Source organism: Oryzias latipes, chromosome 17 (genome assembly GCF_053564925.1).
Source record: "Oryzias latipes strain Hd-rR chromosome 17, Olatipes_Hd-rR_3.1".
Taxonomy (NCBI): Eukaryota; Metazoa; Chordata; class Actinopteri; order Beloniformes; family Adrianichthyidae; genus Oryzias; species Oryzias latipes.
This window is the reverse complement of record NC_136253.1, coordinates 15974985-15990813: the sequence shown is the minus strand read 5'-3', so window position 1 is coordinate 15990813 and position 15829 is coordinate 15974985. Positions and strand designations below refer to the sequence as shown.

The window sequence follows — 15829 nt, the reverse complement described above, 5'->3', positions numbered from 1 at the left end:
CCAGCTCCAGCTCGCAACGCCCGGCCGTCCGGCGGGAAGATCTGAAAATGCGCGACAGCCTGCGCTCCTCGTAACCCCTGGCCTGATCGCTGCGCACGGCCCGTTCCAGGCTGGACGCGGCGTCTGCTGTGAGCGGGAAGCGCTCCAGTTCGTGGCCGGAGCGGCTCCAGATACGTTCCCTCCCTGTCTCCGGGGCGTAATTCAGCTGAAAGTAGCAGTCGGGCGGCGGGATAGTCGAGGAGGCGGCGATCTCGCGCAAGTCCTCGGTGAGCCTCGTGCAACGGGCGCCACCTGATGCGCGGGAGCCCGGGCGCACGCCCTGCGTGTCGGGAATCTTCAGGAGGGCCCTGTGACGGCCGCGTCTCGAGTGAAACACCCCGCAGACCCTCAGTATGTTCAAGTCGGCGGGCCCCAGCGTGCGTATGCCTATCGTGACCCACTTGAAACGAGAGCTCGGCCCGAGCCCCCTCCCGAAAAGGACGATGTGGCCCGTGGTCCTCTCGCAGATCGACGGAGAATCCACGCGGGCCGGCGGATCTGCCTCTTTGATGCCCCTGGCGTCCGAGAGCGGCGCCCTGCTCGGGGTGCCCCGCAGCAGAGCCAGGTCCCCCTCCAAATCCTCGTGCATCGGGCGCTCGGGCGACTCGGACGGCCCAAGACTCGCTAGGCGAGGACAGGTGCCAGGTACGTGCTCTGACACGATCTGCCTGAGCTTCGACAGAATGGAGCAGTCGCTCGCCTCGAAGCGAATGCTGCTTTCCCTGGAACCTCGTTCGAAGCCCGCGTTTTCCATGCGTAGGTAAGAAAGGACCAGTGCCCGCGCCTCTGTCCACTCCAAGGGCCCCGAGAACCATAGGCTCGTCGGTACGTCTGGGCCCGCCAGCCTCGCGAAGACTTCCAGCGCGTACAGCACTGCCGCGCAGCTCGCGCCGTCGAGCTGAGGAGGAGCGATCACGTCCATGCCCCCGGGGATCAGACACACGGCCCGATCGAAGAGGTACGCCTCTGACCTGAAGCCCTGCGGCATGACACCGCTGTACCGAGGGGTCCTGTAGACACGCAACGTGGGCGTCCTGCTTGCAGACGGTGATCTAGAGTTCCCTCGGACGACCTTCGGCGAGGATATCAGCAGGCGGGGCGCCCCTGGCGCGCCTGTCTCGATCTCCAGCACAGAGTGCCCGCTGGGAAACCATTCGGTGAGCCGTCCGCTCGGGCCTTCCGCAGCTGTCCTCGTCCTCAATCTGCTCTCGCTTTTGCTTTCGGCCTCCCGGGTTTCCCGTGCTGTCGTCTTCCCGCCTCTGCTCACACCTGCAGTGTCCTGGCGGCCCGTGCCCCTTCTGGCGTTCGGACTCGACTTGGGCACGATCACCAGAGCATCCCTGAGAAGGTGCCTCAGCACGGCGACGTGGTCGTTCTCGGCGAGCACCGAGAACGCCAGTGGCGTGGAGATCACCTCCCTCAGAGCCGCAAGGCCGGAGAATGCGCCGTGGCGACTTTCCGCCGTTCCGTCCAGTTCCCGTAGAAATCCCTGCCTCCCGCTGGCGCCGGGGCCTAGCGCGGGCCCCGGGAACCAAGGATCTTTAGGCTCCAGTTCCCTCAGGTCGAACGCGCGGTCGCCTTCTCCGGGTAGCACGCACCGCAGGGCGAACCGCGTCCCCAGCCCGCAGTCGCCCAAGGCAAGGGCGCAGAGCGTGCGGACAACCTCCTCGCGGCAGTCGGGCGAGAAGACGAGGCAAACGCGAGCCTTCCAAGAAGACACCACCTGGTAGAGCGACAGGCCATCTGAAGCGTAGATGATACCCGGGACGACCTCGGCTCCGCTCACGTCCCTCTCCTCGACCTCGTAGCCCACGCTCGTTTCTGGCCACCAGTGGGAAGAGCCGCCCGATTCGATCTCTGAGCGCTTCGAGATCACCAAAGCGGGCTCGGCCCCACCGCCTGCGAGCGCCCTGAAGGCCACGTCCGAGAACACAGACAGGGTCTCCCTGAACACGGCGAATGCGCTGTCTGCGGGCCGCAGCCTCCTGGGAGGACGGGGCTCCGCGAATCGCTGGATGCTCAGCAGTCTTCCATCCTCGTCGGCGGTGATCAGCGCACCGTCACCCAGCCGCGTCGCATAAAGCGTCGACGAGGAGCTCAGGGGGCTCTGGCGCAGGCGCCGCCGACGTTCCTGCTCGTATGCGTGGCGGCACCTCAAACGGTAGCCTTCGAGCCACTGCGGATGAAGGCGGGCTCGCAGGTTTCGACCCCGTGTCCCGAACAGGTAGGCCAGCTCGTCGTCCGAGAGTTCCGCTTTGCCGGCGCAGAGGCACGCGTAGATGTAGCAGATGTACTTATCACACATGCGGACGATTGGCCCCGAACGGCCCCCTCCCAAACGTTTCGGAGGCAAACGGGCTTCGAGGGAGCTGCTCCCGAAGGCTTCTACCCCATGGACATGACCGCGACTTTCTGCTCCGCGTGGAGCCGGGCCGCCGGACATGCCAGCGGATCGCAGCAGGCAACGCTGGTCCAGGCTGTGGAGTCTGCGTTTCGGAGGTATGAGGAAAGGGCTCGGAGGGAGAGCGTGGAACGCAGGGAGCGTGAGACGAGCGGAGGGGAGCGCGGCGAGCGCAGAGCCGGAAGGTTCCCACAAGACGACGTAGAAATGTACACAGAAGGCGAGTCGCTCGATCTGGACTCTCCATCCGAGAGGTCCTTAGTGAACCTGAGGCGCAGCGAAAGCGAAGAGAGCATGTCTGTGCACTCTCAAGGCAGCGAAGGCGAACCTGAGGGCGAACCCGCGGACAAACGCGAGTACAGCATTTCCTGGGTACCCGTGAGACGGGAAAGACGCCGGCGCGAAGACTCTCTGAGCGACGGAGGCCTCGGTCCGGGAGATCCACCACAAGGGCCTGCCCGGTGCCTCAAGTGCGAAGCCTACGACGCCCACTGCAAGTCCGCTGCCGAGAGCTACAGACGGACCTTGGGCTGCTACACGAAAACGGTGTCCGAGCTCATGTTGGGCTTTAGAACCGTGCTGGAGAGGTATCCCGAGCTGAGGGTCGACACGGGCGACGAACGCCTGCACTTCATGGTTCAAGCTGCTCTGGGCCGTAACAACCTGGTCCGAGAAATGGTCCGCCTTTCCGCGAGGAGGACTCACGATCGCACGCGTGGGGAGTCCGGGCAGGGAGAGTCCTGTCGAGAGTCTGCGTCGGCGGCGACCGTGTGCGAAGCGCTGAACTCCTGCTACACGGACGGCGAGGCGCTGCGGATGATCCTGGAGCGCTACACCGACCTGTACGTGAGATACATGGAGGTGTGGAGGGGGATGTGCGCAAAGATTTCCAGGGATGTTACGCCGCTGGAATTTGTGGAAATCGTGCGGGACAGACCCGGGGTGAGCCACGGCGAGCCGTGGAGCGAGGCAAGAGCGTACGTGGGTCGCTTGCTTGTCAAGGCGTCTTTGCTGGTGCCCAGGCGCGTCGGGGACGATTGCGCCCGGACGCTCAGGATGCTGGACGTCGAACTTTCCCGAGCCAGACCTCGAAGCTCAGAAGGTCGGGACAGGGTCCTCGTAGGGCACGTGGAAGACGTGCGCGAGCTTCTCGACGAGGCAGGCTCCGGAATGTGGAGCTGGGATTTTCACTTGAACGACGCCTACTTTGACATCAGGAGCGACCTGGCGGTTCTCGAGAGCCTAATCGGAATCGGCGACATCTCCGTCAAGAGCCTGCTTTACGAGAGATCCCTACTGATCTCTCAGTTGAGAAAGGTCGTGAGGAACGAAGGCTCTCTGGAGCTCAGCCTGAGCAAGGCACGCGGTGAGCTCACGGAGGCCCAGGCATCGAGGCGCCGGCTTGAGGCCGCCGGCTCCTTCTTCGCGTTCTGAAGGTTTGCCTATGGGGGTGGGACGGGACACGGTGAGATACTTAACGCGGCCGGCAGCGGGCTCAACTCGACCACCCCCCTTACCATGGACGTCGACTGCGATTACTTGACGGTCGGCGGTGTCGACGCTGAACCTGACGGCCGGAATGACCCCTGTCCGCATTGCTCCTCCGCGCGCTCCCTGCGCAGGGCCCTGGTGTACAAGCCAGTGCACCAGGAATCTGATGGGGTCTCGGCATCCATTTCGGTCAGGCCGGTCACCTTCGAGGAGGCTTCGTCCGGCCGAATGGTCCCCTACGTGCTGTCGCACGAGACAAGGTACGGTCGCGGCATCGACCCGGAGGACGGGGACGAGACCGCGCATTACTACACGGTGCGGAACTGCCTCGCCTCGATCCGTGGCAGCGTCCACCTGAGAGACGCGGCGGAATACGGAACCTGGCTGTCAGAGGTGGACCAGTGTGCGGCGGCACTCGGCCGGTTGCGAAGCGCAGCTCACGTCTGCTCTCACCTGCCCGACCTGAAACGATTTGTGCTCGAGCAGAAAAATGACGATGGCCTGCTGCACCTCGCCAGCAAGTGGCTCAGGCGGGGCGAACACGCAACCGTCGGGATCGAGATGTTCGGGCCCTTTTTCGTCGATGTGGCTTTCGCGCCGGTTCTTCACAAGATCTTGAGATCTGACTGGCTCGTTATGCGCAAACGGAACTGTGGCACCTGCAACGAACTGAAACCGGGCTGGGCTCAGGAGTTCTACGACGCTCGCGAGGTCCCGCGCTCGCCAGACAGTGAGATGAGGTTCGTGGGCCACCCGACTTGTCCTTGTTGCAAGCCGGGGGAGGCGAAGGACCTTGGCGTCGTGGCTCGGGCCATTGTGAGGGAGATGAGGCTCTGCGGATACACCCCTTGGTCCGCTGTGCAGGCGGTGCGGCGCTGCGAAAGCTCCATGCTGGAGCTGTCGTGCTCCGAGTGCCGTCGGGTGATTTTTACCCATTGCGCATTTCTCATGGAGTGCGCTGCGGTCGAGGCTTCTCGGGAACGCGACTGGCTGGTCCGCAACGAGGCCGTGATTCAACTGTGCTGGGTCGTTCATTCCCTCCTTCCGCTCGAGAAGCAAGCCGCGTTCCCTGCGACGGACCTTTCGGGCGCCTGCTGCGTATCGGAAAACTTTGCAGAATCAGAAGATGGGGGTGGAGGAGAAGGAGAAATCCCCAGACGAGGAGAAGAAGGAGGGAACGGGGAAGGAGAAGAGGATTTGCCGGCTTGCGAGACGCGCCAGCACGGAGGGGCTGCTGCGATGTACGCTTGGGCTTTTTCGGTGGCCGCGCACTGCGTCGCGTTTCAAACCTACGAGCGAAACGGCTCGCTGGATTTGGAAAAGATCGTGGTGCTGTACGCAAACGATCATCTCCCCATGCTCCTCGACGATCAGGACGCCCGGGGACAAGGCATCCTGACGACGAGCGTGTCGCCGGACCCCAGACTGTTTGAGACGGCAGCGCTGAACACTGGCTTCGTCTCTCCTGGGCTCGACCCGAGGGATCGCCTCGAGGAGCGGGACATGCGGGTCCCCCCCGCCGGAGAAGTGCTGTACGAGCTCCCTGCACCGAGGACATTCCGTCGCTCGGGTTCCGGGACCCCGGTCGCCCTGGCGGAGATCCCCAGTCACACCGAGGCCCGGGCTCAGGATCCCGAAGCGATAGCGGCCGCCATAGCGCTTCACTTTCCCAAAGTGTCGCCGTGCGCTCTCGACCGTCTGAGCCTAAAAGTGCCTCGACCCAGCTCGCTCAGGGCTGACGCCAGCTTGTTCTGGCCTGTGTTTGTCAACCCCACAAGGTCCTGCCACAAGCTGTTCAAGGCCCTGGCTCTGCCCGCGTCTCCGAGTCCCGCTTACGCGCTAGAAACGTTGGCGCGAGGATGGCGACGGGTGAAGGACCTCGTGCGACCAGACTCGCCTCTGCCCACCGCCTCCGGAGGGTGGGTCGCTGTGGAGCGCGAGCATTACGAACGTTATTTCGAGGGCCCCCTGGACCTCTTGACGCGCGCAGGGTTGACGAGTGAGAGCGAAAAGGAGGCGATGCAAGAGGCTTTGGCGAGAGGCGTTTTGCCGTGCTTCGCGGCCGAAGGGGAAAGCTTACCCGACGCGCTTGTGAATTCCACCCTGGCGCTATCGTTCGCGGCCAGCGGGTTGAGACTCTCTGCGCCTCGTCACCTTGGAGGAGTAGAGCGGGGTCGGCGAGGAGTAGAGGCGGACGGCCGGTCCGCGGTGAGAGTCACCGTGGCGGGTCTGTTGTACTTTGCGGCGTGGTACGTGCTGGTGTACGGTAACGCTCTGCACTCTCGTCCCAGCGCTCTCGAGGTTCTGGCTCGCAACCCGGGAGGAACGGACGCAGACAGGCACTTGCGTGCGGCCATGGAACTGAAGATCGACCGACGCGCCACGACAGGAGACTGGGGAGAGGACGACGTCGGCCCAGACCCGTCTTGCCGCTACTCTGTCCGCGGGTACAACGACCGCAGCATCGTGAGAGCCATGCTGATCGTGTTTGAGGGATTGCTCGATGCTCGAACCGTGCTGCGCGCGGCACAGCTGTACGTGCCCGAGCTCACGGCTCAGCTGCCTTTCTTCATGGCCCTAAACGTCGTTCCCTGTACGGTGAAGAGCGCGATCGAGGCACGCGACTCGTGGTTCGCTGCCCGCCTAGGCAACGCGGAGTCGTCTCCGAACGACCCGCCTTACGCCTACCTGGGCGACATTGCCCACGGGATTCGCAGCAGTATGAGAGGCGCCTTAGATCGCGGCGACGAGCGGCCCGTCGCGGCTCCTCCAGCGAGCCTCGACGCTCGAGCCTCAGACCCCTGGCACGGCTGCCTCCTGTCTCTGAGCGAGAGCGACGACGACTGGGGTTCTATCCTCAGTTGCGCGACGCGCGACCTGGAGAGCATGTCTGTTCAGAGCGACCCAGATTGCTGGGAAAACGAGGTGGAACCAGGGAACCAGTACGTCGATTCGACCGCTCGCCATCCAGGCACTGCAGACGGGACGGAACGAGTAGCGACCTGCTCTGAGAGCGCCCCTCGAGACCCCCCGGTCGCCTCCGGAGATCAAGACGTTCCGAGCGCGGCACTCGCGCAGCGTGACTGCCCTCGGTCGACGCTGGAAACGCTGCTGGTGGTGGACTCTCCAGATAGTCTCGGCTTTGCGCACCAAAAGGTTTTTCCCAGCGAAACCGCGGACGCGAACGAATGGCCGGGCTTTGTTGGGGTGAGCTCGGTTCCGAGTCTGAGAAAGCCTTGCCTGACGAACGTGTGGAATACGACTTTCGCCAAGACGCGCAGGGACGCCGTGCCGAGCTCAGAACCTGCCGTATGCAGCTCGGCGTCGCGCCCGTGCAAAACCCTGGCGGAAGCGCTCTGGCTGATGTTCGTCGGCGCGTACGGACGCCGAGAGTCGGACTCGGCTGCCCTGACGGTGGAAGCCCTCGCGGTTGTTGTACACTTGGCCTCGAAAATCATCGATAGAAATTCTACCTCAGGCCTAGGGCCCTGCAAAGACATAAAGGCCCTGTGCGGCGACTTGTACGCAGCGCCGGAACAGTTTCTGCCCGTCGTCTCCATAGCGGCAGGTTTGTTCGGGCGCAACGTCACGGTCTGCTCGCAGGGGACCTTCTTTCACATTTGCAACAGCCATCACGGGAACTCGTGGGTGCAGGGCTTTCTGGAATGCGACGGATCATCGTGGCAGCTGAGGGGCCTGCCGCCGCACACGACTCCAATCGAACTTCTGTTCGAGAGTGGACCGAATCACAGAGCGGGCTCGCTCCGCGCCTACGCGAGGCTACACGACCTCGATGTGATCGAGGTTCCTTCGGACGGTTACTGCGGATTCCACAGCGTAGCCCAGCTCCTGTTCAATGACACGGCCAGAGGGGAAACCCGCGCGTCCCTGGTGACGAGGACGGCCGAGTTTGTGTTTCTCAACGCGGAAAGGGCAGACGTCAGAGAGACGTACCTGACAGTCAACGGACCCAAAAACGTCTCTGAGCTGAAGCGACTCTTGTCTGAGGAGAAGAGGTGGCTCAGTGTACAGGAGGTAAAATACATGCTAGAAGCTCACGGCAAACGCTTGGGACTCCTCACGGAGACGTCGTACCCGATCTACGATAGGGCTTGCGCTCACATCGTGTGGACCCGAAACCATTACGAGCCCTTGAAACCCAAAGTGTTACGATGCTGAGCTATGCTGTTTTCTGTCAGATGTTTTTTTTTTATTTTTCCTTGTTGTTTCGATGAGGTGATGGAAATAAAAATCAAAGACATACCAAATTCTGTGGTGCACGACTGAATTCTTTATTTTGTGAAAAAGGAATACACTGGAAATACTGTACATGAACACAAGTACATGAACACAACCGCAATGCAGTCAGAGGGTGAGTTTCTTTGCTTCATGCGAGATAAAGTAAACTGCAAAAATGGTACATGGCGACTGCTCTCGGTAGAAGCGACACGGGTCACTACACAGTCAGAAGGAACATTCGGTACACTGCCCCGTTGCCGAGTGAGAGACGGTGCGTGCGCTACAAATTGAAGCAAATTGAAGTGGATGAAACCTAATAGTACATGCTGCTTTGAGTGTCCTCTTCCCGCTGAGGGAGCCCTAGAGAGCTTTCCCCCGCCCCGTCACCGTGCGTGTGCTCAGACCCTCTCGAGGTCCACCCGTCTCCAGCCACTCCTTCCCCGTCGAGTTCTTCGTTCTGATTGGCAAAGGCGGCGGCGAGCGCTCTGGTGACCAGGTCGTACCTCTCCAACGGGTTGAGCTGAGCGAGGGTCACGGGCCCGGCGACAGCGGGCTCGACCACAATCACCCGATTCCACTTGATGACTTGATTTTGTATCCGTACGACAAACGGGCCGTAGGGTTGCACCTCGAAGCCTTGTTCCGTGGGCAGAGAAAGCATTTCGTATCGTCCGTCTCTACCCAGCACGTCCTCCAGCGGGCTTCGCGGTCCCGTGGCTCTTTCGGAAAAGCCGCACAGCCCGTACACTTGGTGGATGAGCTCCTCGTCCTCGGGCAAAGTCCACTCTCTGAAGTAGTTTCTCATATCCCCGGCCTGGAGCCACGACACGCAGCTGCGCTCCTTACTGCGGCCGCCCTTTGAGCACATCGGAGAGCCGTAGGCTGAGTGCGGGCACGCTCCGAAAACGGCGATGTACGCCCGCTTCAGCTTGTCAGCTGCCGCGTCGGGCACGTATTGTCGCAGGTTTAGCTGGGAGAGGGTTTCCCACACGGCGGCCAGACCTTCCAAAGCACCCCATGCGGGCCCGTTCCCGTCCCAGACGTACAGCGTGTCGACAAGGCACGCCAGCAGGTCGACCCTAAATCCCGTCTTGACCCTCCAAATGCGAGCCGGCTGTATGCGCTTCATGGTGAAGCCGAGAACCCTCAGGGAAAGGATCTGAACTCTGAGGAGGCACTGTAGCACGTGGTAGGCCAGCAGTACCTTGTCGTCGTAGAACCACGACACGAGCGACCCCTTGGAGCACCCGAGGTTCACAGACCCGGGGCTCTCGCCCACAAACACCCCGAGCGCCATTTCCTCCGTGTCTTTGGTCACGCAGTGTAGGGCGAAGGTGCGTGCAGCAAAGGAGTGGACTTGCAGGCGCGTGTGCATGTCCAGCAGATTCACCAGAGACTCGTAGGCCATGTGAATCCTGTGTATGATCAAGCCCTGGACGTCCTGGACGGTGCACACGGCACCCAGGTAGTTGGTCTTTTTCCCGAGCACTCGAAGGAGATGTGGCGTGTCCTCCTTGCACAAGCTCGGCAAACTGTCCACGAGAATCTCCGTGAGCCTGAAACCCCGGTCCGGCGGAGCAGAGAGGTCCACGGTGAAGTACCACTGCTCCGAGAGCTCGCAGTTGAGCACGGTGCGCTCCACCGCCGGCACGTAGGCAAACCCTGTGGGCCATGAGAGCTTCGTGCACCGGGCGTGCCCCCGTCTCGTCATATCCCCGTCCCTGTGCGAGTACTCTCTGCCCATCCTCCACAGAAACCTTTGGCAAGTGATTGATCCGTGTACCAGGTCCAATACAGCTGGCCCCCGCTGCATTTGCTTGTCCTTTGCGCCCGGGCCCCACGCATCCCATCGCTCCGGCTTGTTGAGTCCGTGGCACGGCCTGCTGACGCAGTCCTCCTCTGAGTGACGTTTCACGGTGAGGTTGCTGATCAAATCGGTTATGTCCCTCGAAACCAGGTAAGTGACGGGGTGAAAGCGGGCGCAGTCTGACAGTTGCCTCTCCCGCCGCGAGAGCCCTCTGGACCTCCATCTCATGCAATTAGCCTTCTGCACCCGCTCGCGTTTGGCCGAGCTGAGACTGTCCTCCTCGCCGCGACTGTCCTCCATTCGGATGGGGCCCTGAAGCGACTGCCTATCTGCGCTTCCCGAGGGGTTGAGTCCTCCCGAAGCGACGAGCGCCTCTTCTCCGTCGCACCGGGTCGTCTCTGGCAAGGGGTCCTCCGATTTTAGGCGAAGAAGGGTTAGAGTCGTGTCCGCACTCGTGCTCTGCTCGGGGTAAAAGGACTCTTGTAAGACTCTGTACACCATGTCGCTGCTCTGGAAATTGTCGATGTCAGTTCTGGCGAAGAAGAGATTCGTAGTGTTGTCTGTCACAATGCAGTCCAGGGAGCCTGCCGTGTGGAGGGAGCCTGCCGTGTGGAGGGAGCCGGTCGAGCGAAGGGAGCTCGCCTCGTCCTCGTCGCAAAGTCCGAAGTCCTGCAGCTCGGCGAGGGCGTCCCGCTTTTCGACCTTGGCACTGGGCGAACTGTGGCAGCCTCTGTCACAGTCTGTCAATCTCTCCCATTCCGCAGAGAGGAGGCCCTCGTTCACGGGGTTCACGTCCGCGTCTAGGTAGGTCACGGTCCGCGGCTTGCTCGAAGGTTCGCTCGACGACCCGCGAGAGAGAGCCAGTTCCCTTGTCAGATCGCTGCTCATCTTCATAATGTGCTCCAGGCCGCAGCATTCTTCCAGCGTCCGCTGGCTCGCGGACTGGGATGCCTCTGGAAAAAGCGGCTGACAGGGATCCATCGTCATGCTTTTTGTGACGTGCGGATTGCTCAGCGTGTTACTCTTGCGCTTCCTCCTGCCGGTCTTGGTTCGGGCTGGACTGGTGGCACGGGCGCGTCCCGAAGCCTGGCAAGACAGAATTTCCGCCAGGGTCTTACAGCGCTCCAGTGTCCTCCTCGCTGGCCCCAGCGAGGACAACTCGTCCTCCTTCAGGACCTCTATCATGCAGGCGAGCCCGGGCGCCGCTGCGGCCCCGTCGCACCGCGTCAACCAGTCGAACCGCTCTCTCAAAGAGCTGCGATCCCTGGACCCGGGCCCCAGCCACGTGGCCCGCGGCCAGCGCCCCGTCTCTTCGGACCGCGGCGGTCTCCCGAGGCAATCCAGCACCGTGGACCAGAGGTGAGCGTCCGCCATGCCCGTCCTGCAAAACTCAGAGATGGCGGCCTCCGTTGTCGAGCCATCGTCCGGGAGCGCTCCGGCGCGCAGCACGCTCAGCGCCAAGTTGGAGCACGCGGCACGAAAACTGTCTTCGTCGTCGGTCAGCGCAGAGGCCCTGTAAAGCCCGGGCATGGAAACTAAGGGGAGCAGCGACATTGTCTCCCCTGTGTGTCGGTGGATGACGAAGGCGCATGAGAGCTTGGAGGTGCGGCTGTGAGAGTCGTCATCCTTTGCGTTCTGGTACAGAACTCTGCAAGGATGGCGATCGGTGGAGCGGAGGTCTCTCAGGGAGTCCAACACGCAGACCAGCGCTCTGCGGACCACGACGTCGCGGACCTGCTTTCCTCGGGTCTCCCTCAGCCAGCTGTGGAGCGGCAGCCACCCGGCCCCCGACGTTGTCACCACGTGCATGACAGTCGACGGCGCTCCTCCCGCTTGCTCCAGCGCGATGCAATCGAGCTGCGGGTAGTGCTGCCCGACCCCCGGCGAAAAGACCTGTCCTTCGTCTTTCAGCCTGACCATCCGCCTCGCTCTGCATTGGTTCTCGTAAGCCCTCGCGGCTTCGTGCAAGGTTTGCTCCAGGTGTTTGTTGGAAACCAACACACTCAGGACGACGGAGACGTCCCCGTGGAGCGAGGTGCGCACCTCGCGCACCCTCACCAGCGGCTTACTCTGTGTCCTTTGGCTCGTCATTTCGGGTCCGGGCGCGGCCCTCAGCTCGTGAAACAGGCAATGGTTCCTCACGAAGCCGTAGAGGGGTTCGGGCATCCTCAGCTCGAAGCGGTCGGTCGACGGGGTCCACGACCAGCTCTCCAGCTCCGAGCCCAGGTTGAAGTAGTAGGGAATCGAAACGCCTAGCCTGGTGCTCTGCTTGTCCTGATATCTCCACCAGAGCTTGAGGATGCTGGCATGAAGGTGAAGCTCCTCTTCTGGGTCGTGAGGCGAGCGCCGGGATGCGTCTGGACCTAGCGCTAGAAGTAGGTGCCTGGCGACGTCCCTCAACTCGCCGGGGGATCTGTAAAACGTGTAGCGCCTCCTTTTGGCCAGGCTGACGAAGAGCATTACGAAGTACGGAGTGTGGAGGGTGGCCAAGTGTTCCAACCGCCGCAGGTTCAGCCCCACTTCTTGCGGTGCGCGGTTATCGCAGCGATCTTCCACCTCCAGCACGTGGCGACACAACGATGGTTCGAAACGTATTTTCACCCCTCTGCACAGCTGACAATATTTGCACTGGCCTGAGACGAAAAACGAACTTAGTCCGATCGAGCCCCTTAGGTCTTGCGGGTGGTAGAAGTAATCTCTGCGCTCTGCTGCGAGGCGGTCCCGCTCCCCCGGTGGAATCTCCCACGTAGCCCGATTGCAGAGGTAACAGATGGCCTCTTCGACGCAGTCGAAGCAGTCTCGGTCAACGTGGAGTTCCAGAGCACCTGCGTGCAGTGCTGCGGCTGCCACCAGCCACTTGGAGACGCCGTCCTTTGGATCCATGGGCTCAGCTGCGCAACTGACAAAAAAAACATAACACAGAGGAATGGTTGGGCAGGGGTGAGAGACAGAGGAAAGGACTCAGATGATGATGATGATGATGATAATGATTATGATTTGTCACAGACGCGGTTAGTTTTTTTTTTTTCACTGCGTTTTTATAACTTTGCCTCGTCCTTTTCACTGGATCGCTTCGCGCTTCGAAGAAAAGTCTGAAAAGTCTGTTAATATCCCTCACGTGACGCCCGCCATGTAAGCATCACGAGCGCCCCCCTGTCATCTTGACTCGGCGTCACAGTTTGTAAATGTTCAGCGAGGTGTCGCCGTCCAACACTGTGTGCGTTACCATCAGTCTGTACTCTCTGTCTCTCGCGTGGTAGTACAGGGTGTGTTGCACGGCTATGGCGAGGCAGCAAGCCCCGTCCGTCTTCCCGAGAGCCCAGGTCCTGAACTGGTCCCGAAAGCCTTGCAGCTCACACACACGGCGAGACCTGGAGCCGCTGCTGAAAGGCGTGGGCTTCAGGGTGCCCAGGGATGCCGGCAGCTCGTACCAGAAAGCGGGAGATCCTGCCCGCGGGGAGCCCATCCTGCTCGAGGCCTCTGGGAGCTCACCGATGGCCGCCGCGGCGAGCCCGACATCTCCCTCGAAGTACGTGTGCGCGAAGCAGGAGGCTTCACCCTCGGGTGGCTCGGGCAGAGTCCCCGAAAAACCATCCACGTCTACGATGATGTAGCGCACGCCGAGACTCTCGTTTTTGTAGTCTACGCTGCGGACGGCCGCGGGCAGCGCGGTGACGTACCCGAAGAGCCAGGCCAGCACATCGGACTCGATCTTCACAGGGTCGGGCACGTGGTTGGACCAGACCACCGCCTGCATTCCCCTGATCTTCGGAACCGCCTTCATGCAAGCGCTCATCACGTCGAAGGAGTTCCAGCGGAGGTCTATCACGCAGGCTTGCTCCGTTCTCATGCCGATCAGGTGGTGCTTGCAGGCGACGGCTTTCTCGCATGACTCCGGAGACACCAGGTCGAGCGCCAGGGCTTCTCCGAAAAGCCTGTTTCCGTATTCGGGCGTGGGTGCCGTGATGGCGCGCCCTATCACGTACAGGGCGCTGAAGTTGTCGCGGCCCGGGAAGAGCTCCAGGGTTATCTCCTTGGGCAGCGCACTCTCGAAGCAATGCGGCTCTTCCTCCACCGAAACCGGTCCCCGTCTCTGGACACGAAAATTAAACTGGTCCACCACACAGAGGGGTCTCTCTGCGGTGCATCCGAAGTGGGATGGGCGTGATTTGTACACGTACAGTCCCGGAGGCAGGGTCCTGGAACGGTCTACCTGGTAGACCAACACAGAGTCGCAGCATTTGGGGTATCTCGCGCTCCGGTTGCACATCAGCCACCTGTACGCCGCTGCCACCGGCTCCATTTCGTACGCCCACAGGACTTGGGACTGGGCTCTGGCGATTTCGCGGGAGGAGCCCTGCCCGCCCGGTTTGGTGGCGCACCGTCGGCGGCGTTCGGGGTTCGGAACATCTGCGCCGTCCCCCCCTCTGTAGCGCTGTTCCGCGGACGCGCTAATCCGTTGCGCGCAAGTGCAGGGCCCTTCTTTCGTGCCATGTCGCAGCAACGCGTCCACTGCATGCCTAAAGTTGAACCTGTGGTGGGAGCAGTTGGTCGTGCCCTCTCCGAGAGACCTCAGGCTCACGCCTTCAGTTCCGGGGGCGTACAGCACGCCGCCGATCACTGGCACGGGGTCTAGCGCCAAGGCCCTGTACAGGGAGCAGCACAGCTCCCGCTTCGCTTCCATCGTGGACTGAGCTTCCTCGGACGGCGGAGGGGGCCACGGGTGTTATGTCGACGATGTCGCGAGGAGAGGGGGAAGCTCCTCGAGAGGGCCCTCACGACGCCTTTGCAGGGAGGGTACCCGTCGAACTGTTGATGGAGTGTAAAAGAAAGCGTCAGAAGGCCTACAGGAATCTATACAGGAGAGTTTCCACGATCAGCTACGTCGGCGGAGCGTCCAAGGTCGGCAGAGCGAGGGTCGACAAGCGGTCGGGGTGCGCAAAGTGCCTGTCGTGTCTGGTGACCTTGGTCAAAGGCAGCAAGCAAAGGAGCAGAGCCGGCGTCAAGCTTCGATGTCCTTGCGAAGCCAGGGTGTGCGAGACCTGTTTCGTGAATGACCCACACTGGTACCTGACGGAGCCTCACTTCAGCAGCTGCCCGTCCCTCCGCGGGTTCATCTGTTCCACGTGCGCCTGTTTTGCAGGACTCGTCGAGAAACCATGTTGCCTCTGGATGTGCCCGGGCTGTTCGGACGGGGTCCGAGAGAAGGGCGTCGCCTGCTCGCTGTGCTCAAAACCCGTGCCTCGCGGGAAGCCATCCGCGCGTCGCTCCCTCTGGTGCGAAGCGGCGGATCCGGGTCGACGGGCTGCGGAGCCTCCCTCGGACGCCCCATGTTTGGACGAGGGCAAAGTCTCAGACGGCAGGGAGCTGATCAAGGCTCGCGTCTTGGAGCGTGCGGCAGAGAGAAGACACCTGTCGTCTGCCGACCTCGCCGTCCTCTTCCCGGAGTGCGAGCCTCGGCCGGGCAGATGCTCGTGCGAGGCAAACGGCGACCCCAATCCCATGTGCCCACGCTGCACCCCCGTGCTGGCCGTGTTGGAGCTGCTGGCCAGGAACCCGAAACCGCTCATGGCATCTTTCGCGGAGCGCGCGGTGCCTGGACGAGCCCTGGCCCGTAACACGTACGACAGGGCCCTGCTCACGGAGATGCTGAATGACAGAGGGCTCCCTTGGTGCGCTAATCGCAACTCCTGCAAAGGAATGCTGGTCAACGTGCGGACGGGCCCCTTGACGACTCTGATGTCCCCAGAGGCTTACAAGCAATATGTTCTGGAACGAGATAAGGTGCAGCGCTCGGGCGACGGCGAGCCGAACATCGTGCCGCAGCCTTCCTGCTGCGTCCTGTGCCTGCT

The 15829-nt window shown here is 62.0% G+C and overlaps 1 protein-coding gene across 4 annotated transcripts in view; it reads right to left on the bottom strand.

Annotated features, from left to right (window-relative positions):
- Positions 1-15829, bottom strand: part of LOC144986720 (uncharacterized) — a 28951-nt gene that overhangs the window by 3502 nt on the left and 9620 nt on the right. The gene's annotated exons all lie outside the window — the stretch shown is intronic.